Raw genomic sequence first — 12,249 nt, forward strand, 5'->3', positions numbered from 1 at the left:
TCTCTCTCTCTCTCTCTCTCTCTCTCTCTCTCTCTCTCTCTCTCTCTCTCTCTCTCGGAGGTGCCCATGATGGTCATTCAACCATGCCTGAGGTCATGACATTAGTGGGTAGCTGAGCTACAACTAGAATTCCAAGTCTCTGTCAATTAGCTTTTTGTGTAATGACAACAATGGTAACATGGTAAAACAGGCAAAGTCACAGGGGAGATACATTCGGGATGCATAAATCCCCACTAAGGGAGGAACACCCTAAGGAGCCAACAACACAAAAAATATTTTGTGAGAAAAAAAGTGTTTAACTACTCAAGGCTTTTATTGCACTGTTATCCTGCATAACCTAGTCTATCCTAATGCATAGTACAGAAAAGTGTCACTTATATATCTATTCAGATGTTTTAAGATATGAGGGCACTTCCTGAAGAATATGTATAGGTTCTAAATCTTCATATATCACAGGGAAAAACACAAGACTTCAAAATTTTCATAGTGAATACTAAATTTGGTTTAAACAAGTAAGGAAGAAATGGCCAATATACACATAAAAAGATGTTCAACATCACTGGCCACTGGAGAAATGCAATCAAAAAACACAAGGTAGAGCTGGGGCGTACCTCAGTGGCAGAGTGCTTACCAATATGTGTGAGACACCCTGGGTTCAATTCCTACCACTATACATTAAAAACAAAAGGAAAGCCAGGAAACATCCCAGAAGATACAACTTCACACCATTGTGATACCTACTATCAAAAACTATAGAAAATAAGTGTTGTCAAAGATATGAAGCCATTGCAACCTTTGTGCATTGCTGGGATGTAAAACAATACAGCCACTGTGAAAAACACTTTGCTTAAAAAAAAAAAAAAGAAAAGAAAGAAAGAAAGAAAAGAAAAGAAATATCATCACATGATCCAGCAATTTCACTTGTAAGTATCACCCCAAAGAACTAATAGCAGGGACTCAGACACTTATACACCACTGTTCACAGCAGCATTATTCACAACAGCCAAAAATAGAAACAAACCAAGGATCCGCCAATAAATAAATGGATAAACAAAATGTGATATACAAGTATAATGGAATTCAGCAATTATAAAAGGAATTAAAGTGTACTACAGCAAAGGACAAATACTGTGTTAATTCTTCTTATGTAAGATACCTGGTTAGAAAAATTAATAAAAGTAGAAAAAAAAGTTACTAGGGGCTAAGGAAAAAGGAAGAATGAGGAATTATTATTTAATAAAATAAGTGAACCCTTTATATTTGGAATGATAAATAACTTCTGGAGATGGATATTGGCAATGGTTGTATAACACTGAATGTATTTAATGCCACTGAATTGTATACTTTAAAGTGATTAATTAATGTAATCACAATTTTTTAAAAAAGATAAATAAGCTAATCATGCAGACTACACGCTTCTTTTTCCCTCACAGCCTAAGACCTGGTGAAAATCCTTCTAAATGTGCTACTGAACCACATTTTCAAATCTGTCTTCCAAGAATTGCAACCAAATGGAATTCAAAGCAAGTTACTGCCTGTAGGTATAGGGAATATTCAAAGAAAATCAAGATTTCTGTACAGTTTCTACTGACTTCATAAATTCATCTGACTCCACTGGACGATCTGGGCTTTGGCAGCTATAAACATTTATAACAATCGAGGCAGGAGAAACGCCTAAGGAACTAAGGCAGGGCCATAACCAATGAGCTCTAGTCACAAACTTAGAATGACAAGCAGACCAGCCTTGTGAACAATCAATAATGGGATATATATACTCTGTTTAGGTAAAGGGTTCTGGCTTATTTCATATTCCGAAAGGCACAATCTTAATTGACTCTGGAAATAATGGTATAAGTCAAGTAGAATATTAAGCTGTGCTGGATGGAAGACTGGGTACATGTCTGATGACACTCTTACACAATCATTAAAATTAAATAAATAAGGGGCTAAGTGTAGCTCAGTAGAAGAGCATCACCCTCAAGGTCCAGCACCTCCCCTACCAAAAAGAAAAATCAAGTAAGTGGATTTTTTTTCCATCTTCAAAATGGAACCTAAGCCATTAAAAGTGACAGAAACCAACTATACTTGAATTAAAGTTTGATAATTTCATTAAGGTAAAGAAAATAAAATTTTACCACACCATAGTTACTATGTAGTAAGTAAAATGCTATTTGGTTACACATACATTTTTCTAGGGAAATGCAGACAGAAAAAAAAAATATTTACAAGTCTATGAATTTTTCATTGTTTACAGTTCTACTACTATTGTTTTTAAAAATTTTTAATTGTAGATGGGCACAATATATTTATTTTATTTTTTTTTAATGTTGTGCTAAGGATTGAACCCAGTGCCTCCCACATGCTAGGCAAGTGCTCTACCACTGAGCTACAACCCCAGCCCTCTATTACTATTCTTAATCGTATCTGTGAAATAAAAAACATTTTAAGAATTACAGCATAAAAATTAAACCAGTATACACATATTTTTAAATTACTATAGGCCATGACAATTCTATAGACATCGTAGAAACTAAAAAATAATACAAAGTATGATTGTAACAAAATAAGTTGTAAACTGACCCTCTTTAGGATGCCACCCAAAAAGAGACAAAGATTTGAGTGTAACTATTAGCCAACCAAATAAATTATACAACTAAGGCTTAACAAATAAAGCTATTTGCCATTAAATTTTATATTTCATCAACTTGCTATGCCAGACAGCTGAGTACTATGCCAGCTGAGTACTATCATTTTAAAAGCTTCCATAATACTAAATGGTAATACTTCACGTGGCTAAAGATCAAAACTTTCAGAGACTTAAGACAAAATGTGAGGGATTCTAAAACGATACCCCTCATTTCTGTAAGAAGTGAGTACAGGGCTGGGGGTATAGCTCAGGTGTACAGCACATACTTGGCATGCCTGAGACCCTGGGTTTGATCCCCAGTACCACAAAGAAAGGAAGGAAGGGAGAAAGAGTAGAAAAAAAAAAAGAAAAAAGAGGAGGAGGGAAAAAGGAGAGGAGAGGAAAGGAAACAGAAAGTAAGAAAAAAATAGTGCACTGATCACAATCTCTTAGCAAATTATACTAGAGGAACTGAAATGTATCCTCCAATAATATATATCCTTTCATTTATGTAATTAGTGAATGGTCCTGAATATCTATTATGGGCAAAGTCATCATGTGAGGTAATATGAGGTATAGAATAAGGGAGATCCAGTTTCTAACAAGAGTCCAAACTTTCAACACAACAAGGGATTCAAGGGAATAAACTTTCCTGTGTTCCCTTTCAACCATCCTCTGGCTTAACACTCACTTTGAACACTCTATTTCACCAGTTTGTTACCCTCTTGTAGATATGCTATTAACTTCTTATCCAGCACAAAGGTCACATTCATTTGTTCCTTCTCCTTGAACAAACTATGCCTCTTCTTTCCCTTATCCTATTCTGGCTACAAAATATATCTTGTTCAAACTGACTCCACTGGCTGGTGATCTCCTATCTAATGTGCTAGGGCTGTATAGCATTAAAATACTTTTGTTTCTTTATAAAAACAATCTGAAATTTCCCTCTATATCTTCCAGAATAGCATTTTGCTATTAGGTTTATTTTTTAATAAACCTAAAAGAACACTTACTTTAATACGTAATCAAGTAAAAACTACAAAGTAAGACATAATGAGATAAAAAACAATATATTACAATACCACAAAGAGAATAAAAAGGTCATACTGTAATAGGCTCTATCATATACTGCTAATGGGAAGACAATTAGCTATAACTTTACTGAAGAGTTGTTTGGCAATATCCAGACCTTAAGGCAAACAGTTTGAAAAAATATATATAAACAATATGTTATCAATTATTGATGATAGTGAATTATTTATTTGTTCATTTGGCCTCCCTATGTTTCCCAATCTCCCCATATTACACCTCTGTGAAATAAAAAATACAATTTTAATTCATTTTTAAAAGTGCATTGATAAAATGACCAGAATGGACAGAAGATGAGTAAAGGCATCTGAGATATTAGGCATACTGTCTAGAGAACAGTTAAGATACTATTTTAAAAACACACCAAATACTTTATAATGGTTCCAGTGCTATATGGTTACCCTCAACTTGAAACCAATACTGAGTTTCACTAACACAGAGTTTCTTAAATTCGCTACATTAAAACCATCCAGAAACCATCAACATGAACATGGAGGACTTATGGAACTTAAGGAACTATGTAGGTCTTAGTTGTAGGTCTTGATTTTTCGGTTATTATGTCATACAAAAGACGCTGAATCCAAACCCACTATCCTTCTACAGAAGCACAAGCTGTTATAAATGTATACTTATTTCAGCTTTCAAATCAATGATCTTAAGTGTTTCAAAAGCCCTAAACCTATTGTTTACTCGCAGCATAAAAGATCAAAGCTGCAATCTCCTTTCCAAGTCACCAAAAAACACCAGTTTCCCAAGTTTAAACATGCTATCAATTTGAGGTCATAAAGTGAACAAGAGGATAGGAGATGAGCCTGGAGTGATATTGGCCAAATTATATTGTTAGATTGTGTAGGTGTTCATGTACTAATATGTAAACAAATTCCATCAGTCTGTACAACTATAATGCACTATTTTAAAAGTGTGTGTGTGGGGGGGATATTTAAAAGTTTTAAAAAAGAAATGAACAAGAATTTAAGCAGAGTAACAATGTTTAAGTACAATACAAACCATACTGTGCTAATTGTTCTAAATAACCAAGGGTAGTCATAAAATTAATACAGACTTAGAAAAGTCACAAAGATTTTTTTTGGTTTTTGGTACTGGGGATTGGATTCTGGGGCACTTTACCACTGAGCTGTATCTCCATTCCTTTTTATTTTTAATTTTGAAGCAGAGTCTCACTAAGTTGCTAAGGCTGGCCTTGAATTCACAACTTGCCTTAGGCTCAGGAGTAGCTGGAATAATAGGCATAAGTCACCATACCACTCACAGCTCTTAAAATCTTTCTAAAGCTTTATTTTACAGATATTCTATACTAAACATAAATAATGTCTATAAAATCTACATAGTAAACATTGTTCCTTTTTTTTTTCATGACTATCATTCTAATTGCTCTAGTACTACACCAATTTTTTAAAGTCCATAGCACAGTTGGTAGAAAAAAGAATGTGGCTCACAGTAAATATAACTGTTTATATAAACAGATATAAGATTATGAACTTTTTGATAACTGCTGTTGAATATCAACAAGTTACATAAGAGGCAATAGAGAGCAAATTATTTTTAGGATAATTCAATGCTAGAAAAAAAGATTGGCTGAAAAAAAAAAAAGACTTCCTAAATACCCTAAAATTAAAAAAAAAAAAAACAAACATAACACCACAGATGACTTGCTTGTTTAGAAATCATTCCTAAAGGCAGAGATATAATGCTGAAGATGAACTCTGCTTGAGCTTTTTGTTGAATCAGGGGGTCAAATTATTTCATCTCCTTGAAATATTTGAATTTACTTTCCACATCTGTAAACTGAGACAATGTCCTTCTCCCTTAAGGTTAGTAATTTCAAAAGACAGGAGAGACATAAAAGACTCATCGTACCAACCTTCATAACCCACCATGTACAGGATGCACATAAACGGACTTATTTGTATCTTCTGTATCTCTCTATAGTATTAGATAGGTATTAAAATTTATATCTAAAGATGACTAGTGGAGAGATGTATTAACATGGCAATATAAATCTTCATGAGGCTGTGAGAAAGATTAAATGAGAAATGCAATAAATACTCAAATATATCTTATTATACATGGTTATAAGCATGGACTCTGGTGCCAGACTGTCATAGCTAAAATTCAGTCTGTGCCACCTATTAGCTATGTAAGTTTGGTTGAATTATGCTCTAGTTGTCCTCATCAATAAAATGGGAACAAAAGAGTTAGTGTAAAGATTCACTCGGTTACTCCAGATAAAGAACCTATTCTAGTACCTGGCATATATAAGCAATCAATAAATGCTAGTTATTATTGTTGATAATATTTTAGAACCAATCATGTACTTGAAATTTGCCTGAGATATAATAAAAGACAAAAAAAGAGTTTAAAAGTTCCAAAATAGGGGCAACCACAGAAAGAACCTCAATTATCTATAGAATATACCAGATGAGAGATTATCTTATTTAGTCAAAACTAAGATTACATGAATTTTAAGTACCCTAATGTCAGAGGTTAAAGTGTGAAAAATATACATGTTAGAATTTTTAAAATGCTATAGAAAAAAAAAGATAAGGTTAATGCCTTCAAATATTATTATGCTATAGAAAAAAATGACACCATCTGAGCTATAGCTAATCCTTAAATCTTAAATGGTAAATGAAAATAGGAGGAGGATTTGGAGACCTTCTCTGCCCAAATAGTAGGAACATATGCAACCCAACTAGTAAAAGTATGTGCAAAGTCAAAAATGTGCAAACATTTAAGGACCCTTCAGTGCACCTGACTGGTGGTGTCTGGTGGGCTGGGAGAAGAGATAAAGATAAGACTAGAAGATGATCTGGGACTAGGTTATGTATGGACCAAGGTAGTGGTTCTACTGACTTATGAAAGTACATTACATATCCAATGTTAAGTAATTTAACTAACTGAACTAATTCTTGATTTAAGTAATTTAATTAACTTAACTGAATTTTAATTAACTACTTGGGTCAGGTAAGAGGCCTTTTCTTCTATTCTCTCTTGACAGATAAAGATTTTATAACCAACTGTCCCCAAAGACTCCCAAAATATTCAGGCACTGAAATTCAGAAAATGTGCAAAGAACAAGATGAGGGAGCAATGGAATTGGAAAAGTAGAAATACAGATCAGGCAGCTTGGATCTGAAAATAGGAACCCTCAATTTATTAAGTATTATTAATTGTATCCATCCAAAGAAAAACTGTAAGGATTACTGTGTTTTAATTTTGAACAGTTCGAACTAATAGACTGAACATTATGATCAGCATTTCACAAAAATTTAATGTCTCACAGATGCATGAGAGACGTAGATAATTCATTTCTTACATGTTTCTTTTCAAGTTGGCTAATATAAAAATGAACATTTCTTTCCATACTTTTATAACAACTTATTTGGGGGAAGGGGCAGAGGTAGGCCTATGTATTGGTGGCATTTCTAATGCACTAGAACCTGTTCACAAACTTTTCGAAGAAATAATTCACATTTTATCTCCCCTCCTCCATTTAAAACAACAACAACTTATGGGCTGGAAAGAGATATAGCCCAGAAGAACACTTACTTAGCATGAGCAAAGTTCTGGGTTTAATCCCAATACAAAGAAAGACAGACTTGTTTATCCACTCAGAACACATACAGAACAAACACATGCATCTGGGATTCTGACCAATTACTGGATAACACCATAAGCACTGAGTTGAACTCCCATCATTAAGCAAAGAACTTCTATTCTTAGGAAACAGCAGGGTTTAGTTCAGTTGCCAATATTCCTAGCCTCTCAATCAAGAGGTCACAGTCTCATATTTCACATAGGAACTCCAGCATACAACCCTTGCTAACACTCCAGAGGAATAATTCAAGAGGCATTAAATGATAGTCCCAACAAAACCAAACATCTCATAAAATTTCACATCTTTAAGCAAATTATAGGAAAAAACTGGACATACTAATCCTAGTTAATAGTTAAGGAGACACTGTGTATGTTTGTATATGTGTATGTATTTGTTGGCCAAAGGTAGGATAAAATAATTTTTATATTTCATAACTATATTGATACATGTTTTTAAAGACTGTCCTATTTTAAGATGAATTACACTTGTTATATTAGAAGCAAGCTTCTAATTTGCAAATATTTCAACTTCATATCATGGTGGTGGGCTAAAAAGACAGGAAAAATTTTTGCAGAAACGGGAGACCTTATGAAGTGATTTCATGTAGACAATCCATAAGCACGCTACTCAGACAGGGTGGCACCAAGTGATTAACAGCCCTCTACAAAAATAGATAAATAATGTTGCAATACATGAGCTCTCATTTGAAATACTAGGCTGAATTCCTGAAAGCAGAAGCTTATTCTGTACTTTAAAAATAGGCACCCAGTAAAATCAATAAGCCATATTTAAGATTCATACAATAGGTGACTGATTTTTAATTATATCTAAAGGTCCTAAAGTATCATATGATGTTTCCTTAAATAAACTACTATATTCTCTACATAAAATTATGATTAAATATTTAGCCCTAAGATCATAACAAGAACTATGCAACTTGCCAGACACAGTGGCATATACCTGTAACTCCAGCAAGTTGGAAGGCTGAGGCAGAAGGATCTCAAGTTTGAAGCAAGCTTCAGCAACTCAATGAGACCATCTCAAAAAAAAAAAAGGGGGGAGACTGGGGATGTAACCTTGGTCAATTCCATATATAATTGAGAAAAGATTAATAGGATTTGTATGCAGGTATAATCTTTACTGTACATTATTATTATTATTATTATTTTACTTCTTATTTAAAATGGGCTAATCTGAAACCCCTACTTTCAGTGTTCAAATACTTCAATTATGGACTCTTGATGATGGGCGTGAAGCCAGGAGGCACCTGGAAGTCATCCTGTCTCTTCTTAGGCTTGTTTACCAACAGCGGACTGTCCTCCAGAAATACACCGGCCAGTCTCCAGATTTATTTATTGTCTTTACATATCATCAAATGAAGGACACTTTATCAGCTATTATGAAAGAAATCATTCCAGTTGACACCTGTGATTAGGGAGGCTAGAGAAGGAAGACTGCAAGTTTAAGACCAGCTGGTCAATTTAGCAAGATCCTGTCAGAAACAAACAAGCAAACAAACAGGACTAGGGATGCAGCTCAGTGGTACAGCACTCATGGATTTAATTCCTGATCCTGTAAAAGGTAAAGAAAATCAAAATAGGGGCTGGGGATGTGGCTCAAGCGGTAGCGCGCTCGCCTGGCATGCATGTGGCCCGGGTTCGATCCTCAGCACCACATACAAACAAAGATGTTGTGTCCGCCAAATAAATAAATAATTAAATATTAAAAAAAAAAAAAGAAAATCAAAATAAAAAATTAAATCAGCAGGGTGTGGTAGCACATGCCTATAATCTCAGTGGTTCTGGAGGCTGAGGCAGGAGGATTGTGAGTGCAAAGCCAGCCTCAGCAATTTACAGAGGCTCTAAGCAACTTAGTGAGACCCTGTCTCTAAATAAAATATGAAAAGAAAAGGGCTGGGGATGTGATTCAGTGGTTGAGTGCCCCTGTGTTCAATCCCCAGTACCCCCCAAAAAGAAACTAAATCAAAATTTAAAAATCCATCTTGCTTACCATCTTCACAAATGGAAAATTCCACCAGGAAAAGGTCCATTAAGAAAATTATAAGTGACTCTCAATTTGAATTTGCTATTTTCTTGGTTATCATACAAAAGTAGAGCAACACAAGCCTAAATGAAATCCTCATCAAATTCTTATCTAATATGTAATTTGTCCAAATAATTATGTAACCTCTTCTTCAGTATCTATACCATGTGACATGCTGTTAGCAAAAACTGTAACTAGGTTACAAAGGACATTTGTATAGTTCTGTCACTCATCATAACATGTGTATAAAATAATAAAGAGAAATCAGCAGCACTTGAGAGTTGGGATGCTGGATAGACTGTGAATATTTCTACATGCATCAAATAAGTTTGATATATGTGTCTCATGATAGAAAAGAGTAACAAGTATATCTGAATTTGAAGTATTTTCAATTCATTCAACTACTACTTGATAAGAGGATACATATTATCCGAATCACCTGAGGAGCATTTGAACCAATAGTTAACTCATTCTTACTGGTACTATTTCTTATAAAGAACACGATAAATATCCGTATATAAAAAACATAACAAGTTTAATTCAGAAAGTACTTACAAGACAAAAACAAAAAAACTTAAAACCTTTAATAGTTTAGTAGAAATGGCTCATGCCTTGCAGTGACAGAGGCCTGAGCTGTGTAAGTAACTTCACTCCCCCAAAACTGATCCCCAATCTATAAAACAGTTTTATCTATGGGGAGAATTCAATGAGATATGGCATGGTAAGACAGTCACATACACGTAAGTATCCAAGACATAGTTGCTTTCATTCTAAAGTTGTAATAGTAAATACAGCACACAAAACAAGTTTTGCACACTCCAAAGGAAGTTTCTTTAGCATCCAAATACTGATGAAGACTGAAAATTATACTGTTTTATTAACTGCAGTGCTTTTCTTTGAAATTAAATCACAGAATAAATTATGAACCTGCTCAACAAAACATAAACATTCTTCCCTACACCTTAATGAATAACACAACTAAACAATCACCAGCAATTTGATGACTGCCTATAATGAGTTAAAAACAATTCTAAGTTTTACTTGATAATCAACAGTCCGAAATTAAAACTGATTATGAAAAACAGATTCCCAAAGACATGGAAAGCATCTGGCTCTGACATGAATGAATAGCTCTTCTCCCAGAATACTGTAAAAAGCCTTTTTCTGGCATTGAGAGATGGTGACAGCCTCTCAATTTTTGTGCTAAAAGAAGAGGTAGAAATAAAAACCAAACAGAAGTTTAAATCTCAAATTTTATTTCTTCTTTATAGCTTGACGGATGATAAACAATTGGTGATATATTAGTATTTTCTGAAACAGACAAATATTTCTTAAAATTAGTTTGCATTCCTAGCAAAACTATACCCAAAACATATTGCTGACTTTCTCCAAAAAGAGCAGCCCTCTCTTTCCTAACTCAACCCTATCAGGTCCATATTAATTTCTACCGAGACCTTGCAATGTCTGCTTTAAGAGCTTTCACTTTTCATTTTCCTCCACAAGTTAAATTAGAACAAGAAAAACTCCTCTTCTATAACAACAACTCCATTTGCCAACATTACTGGAGTTTTTTGTTTTGTTTTGTTGTTGTTGTTAAAGGATAAATTTATATATTAAACAGTATTACTTGACTCTAAATGGAAAGCACTGTAAATACAATATTATCACAGCAAAAAACACTTATTTTGATATTTATATAGACAGCTGGTAATTTACAGGAAAATTTTTCATTGAGTTTCACAGAATTTCAGAGCAGAAAAATTCTTATAAATCATATATATTTCAATCCACTAACTTTACAGATGAGGAAACCAGTCCTCTCAGTCAGAAAGCAACATTATTAAGCATCTATTATATTCCAGATACTGTGCTAAGTGCTTGAGACACAATGTGAACCCAATGAACGAGTCCTGTAGTATCTAGTGGAGATAAACAGGCAGCTAAAATTCAAATGAGAGGGAAAGGGAAAAAAAGGGTGGTGGAGCAAAAGTGAGGCAGAAAGTCCAAAGAGCAGTACTAAAAAGGCACTATTTAGCTAAATTGAGATTTAGAATGTTTCTGTTTAAGACAGAGAACTAGGAAATTTCTCCCAATTATAACTACCATGGTTAAAACACATATTTCATTCACATATTTCATGCAATCTAGGGTGCCATTTTTAAAAGGTCTAGTAATTTGGGGGACATGCAATAATGATACTCTTCATTTTAATCTTGCTATTATGTTTTTTGTTTGTTTTTGGAATGGGGTGGTTAAAATTAAATAATCACAGTAAGGAAATACTCATCTCTTATAGATAATGCCCACAGGACTAAAACATCGTTTTCTAATACTGTGTAGATTATTATAGTTAATCAAATGTCAACACTTTCAAAGAACGTCAATTAAAAGCAAATTTCAATCTTATATAATTTCTGATTTTATCTGATGCTTTCTTGAAATTAAAATTACAGCTGTTGCTAAAAATAAAGTTTCTAGTAGTTATTTATATTTTTCCTGAAACTGAATCCAGAACAATGGAAAAATATTTTGTTTTTTAAACAGAGCTAGAGAATACCATGAAACACCCAAAATTTTTAATAGAAAAGCTTATTATGTTTTAATAGTTTGATACCACAGATAAGTTGTAAAATTCACAGGTTAAAAGTGTTCTGTTTAAGATAAAACCATTACTAATTTTATTCTGAGCAGACTCAAGCTCGATGATTTTCAGTTTATTATGTGCAAATATCATATGCCAATTTCATCCCTTGATGACAACACAAATGAAACTAATTTGATTTAATTTTATACACTATTTTAAGAAACAAAAACAAACAACCTACAAAGAAATGAAGTTTCATAGGTAGGCAACAGAGTTACCTAAAATTAA

At 33.6% G+C, this 12,249-nt stretch overlaps 1 protein-coding gene and 1 long non-coding RNA gene across 11 annotated transcripts in view; both read right to left on the reverse strand.

Annotated features, from left to right (window-relative positions):
* Window positions 1–1,697, reverse strand: part of LOC125613927 — an 8,821-nt gene extending 7,124 nt beyond the window's left edge. Inside the window, exon 1 of the long non-coding RNA XR_007344522.1 lies at window positions 1,684–1,697. This is a non-coding gene — a long non-coding RNA (uncharacterized LOC125613927). The remainder of the gene's footprint in view (window positions 1–1,683) is intronic.
* Window positions 1–12,249, reverse strand: part of Yap1 (Yes1 associated transcriptional regulator) — a 110,270-nt gene that overhangs the window by 80,058 nt on the left and 17,963 nt on the right. The window lies entirely within an intron of this gene.

This window comes from Marmota marmota, unplaced genomic scaffold (genome assembly GCF_001458135.2).
Source record: "Marmota marmota marmota unplaced genomic scaffold, marMar, whole genome shotgun sequence".
NCBI classification, from domain to species: Eukaryota; Metazoa; Chordata; class Mammalia; order Rodentia; family Sciuridae; genus Marmota; species Marmota marmota.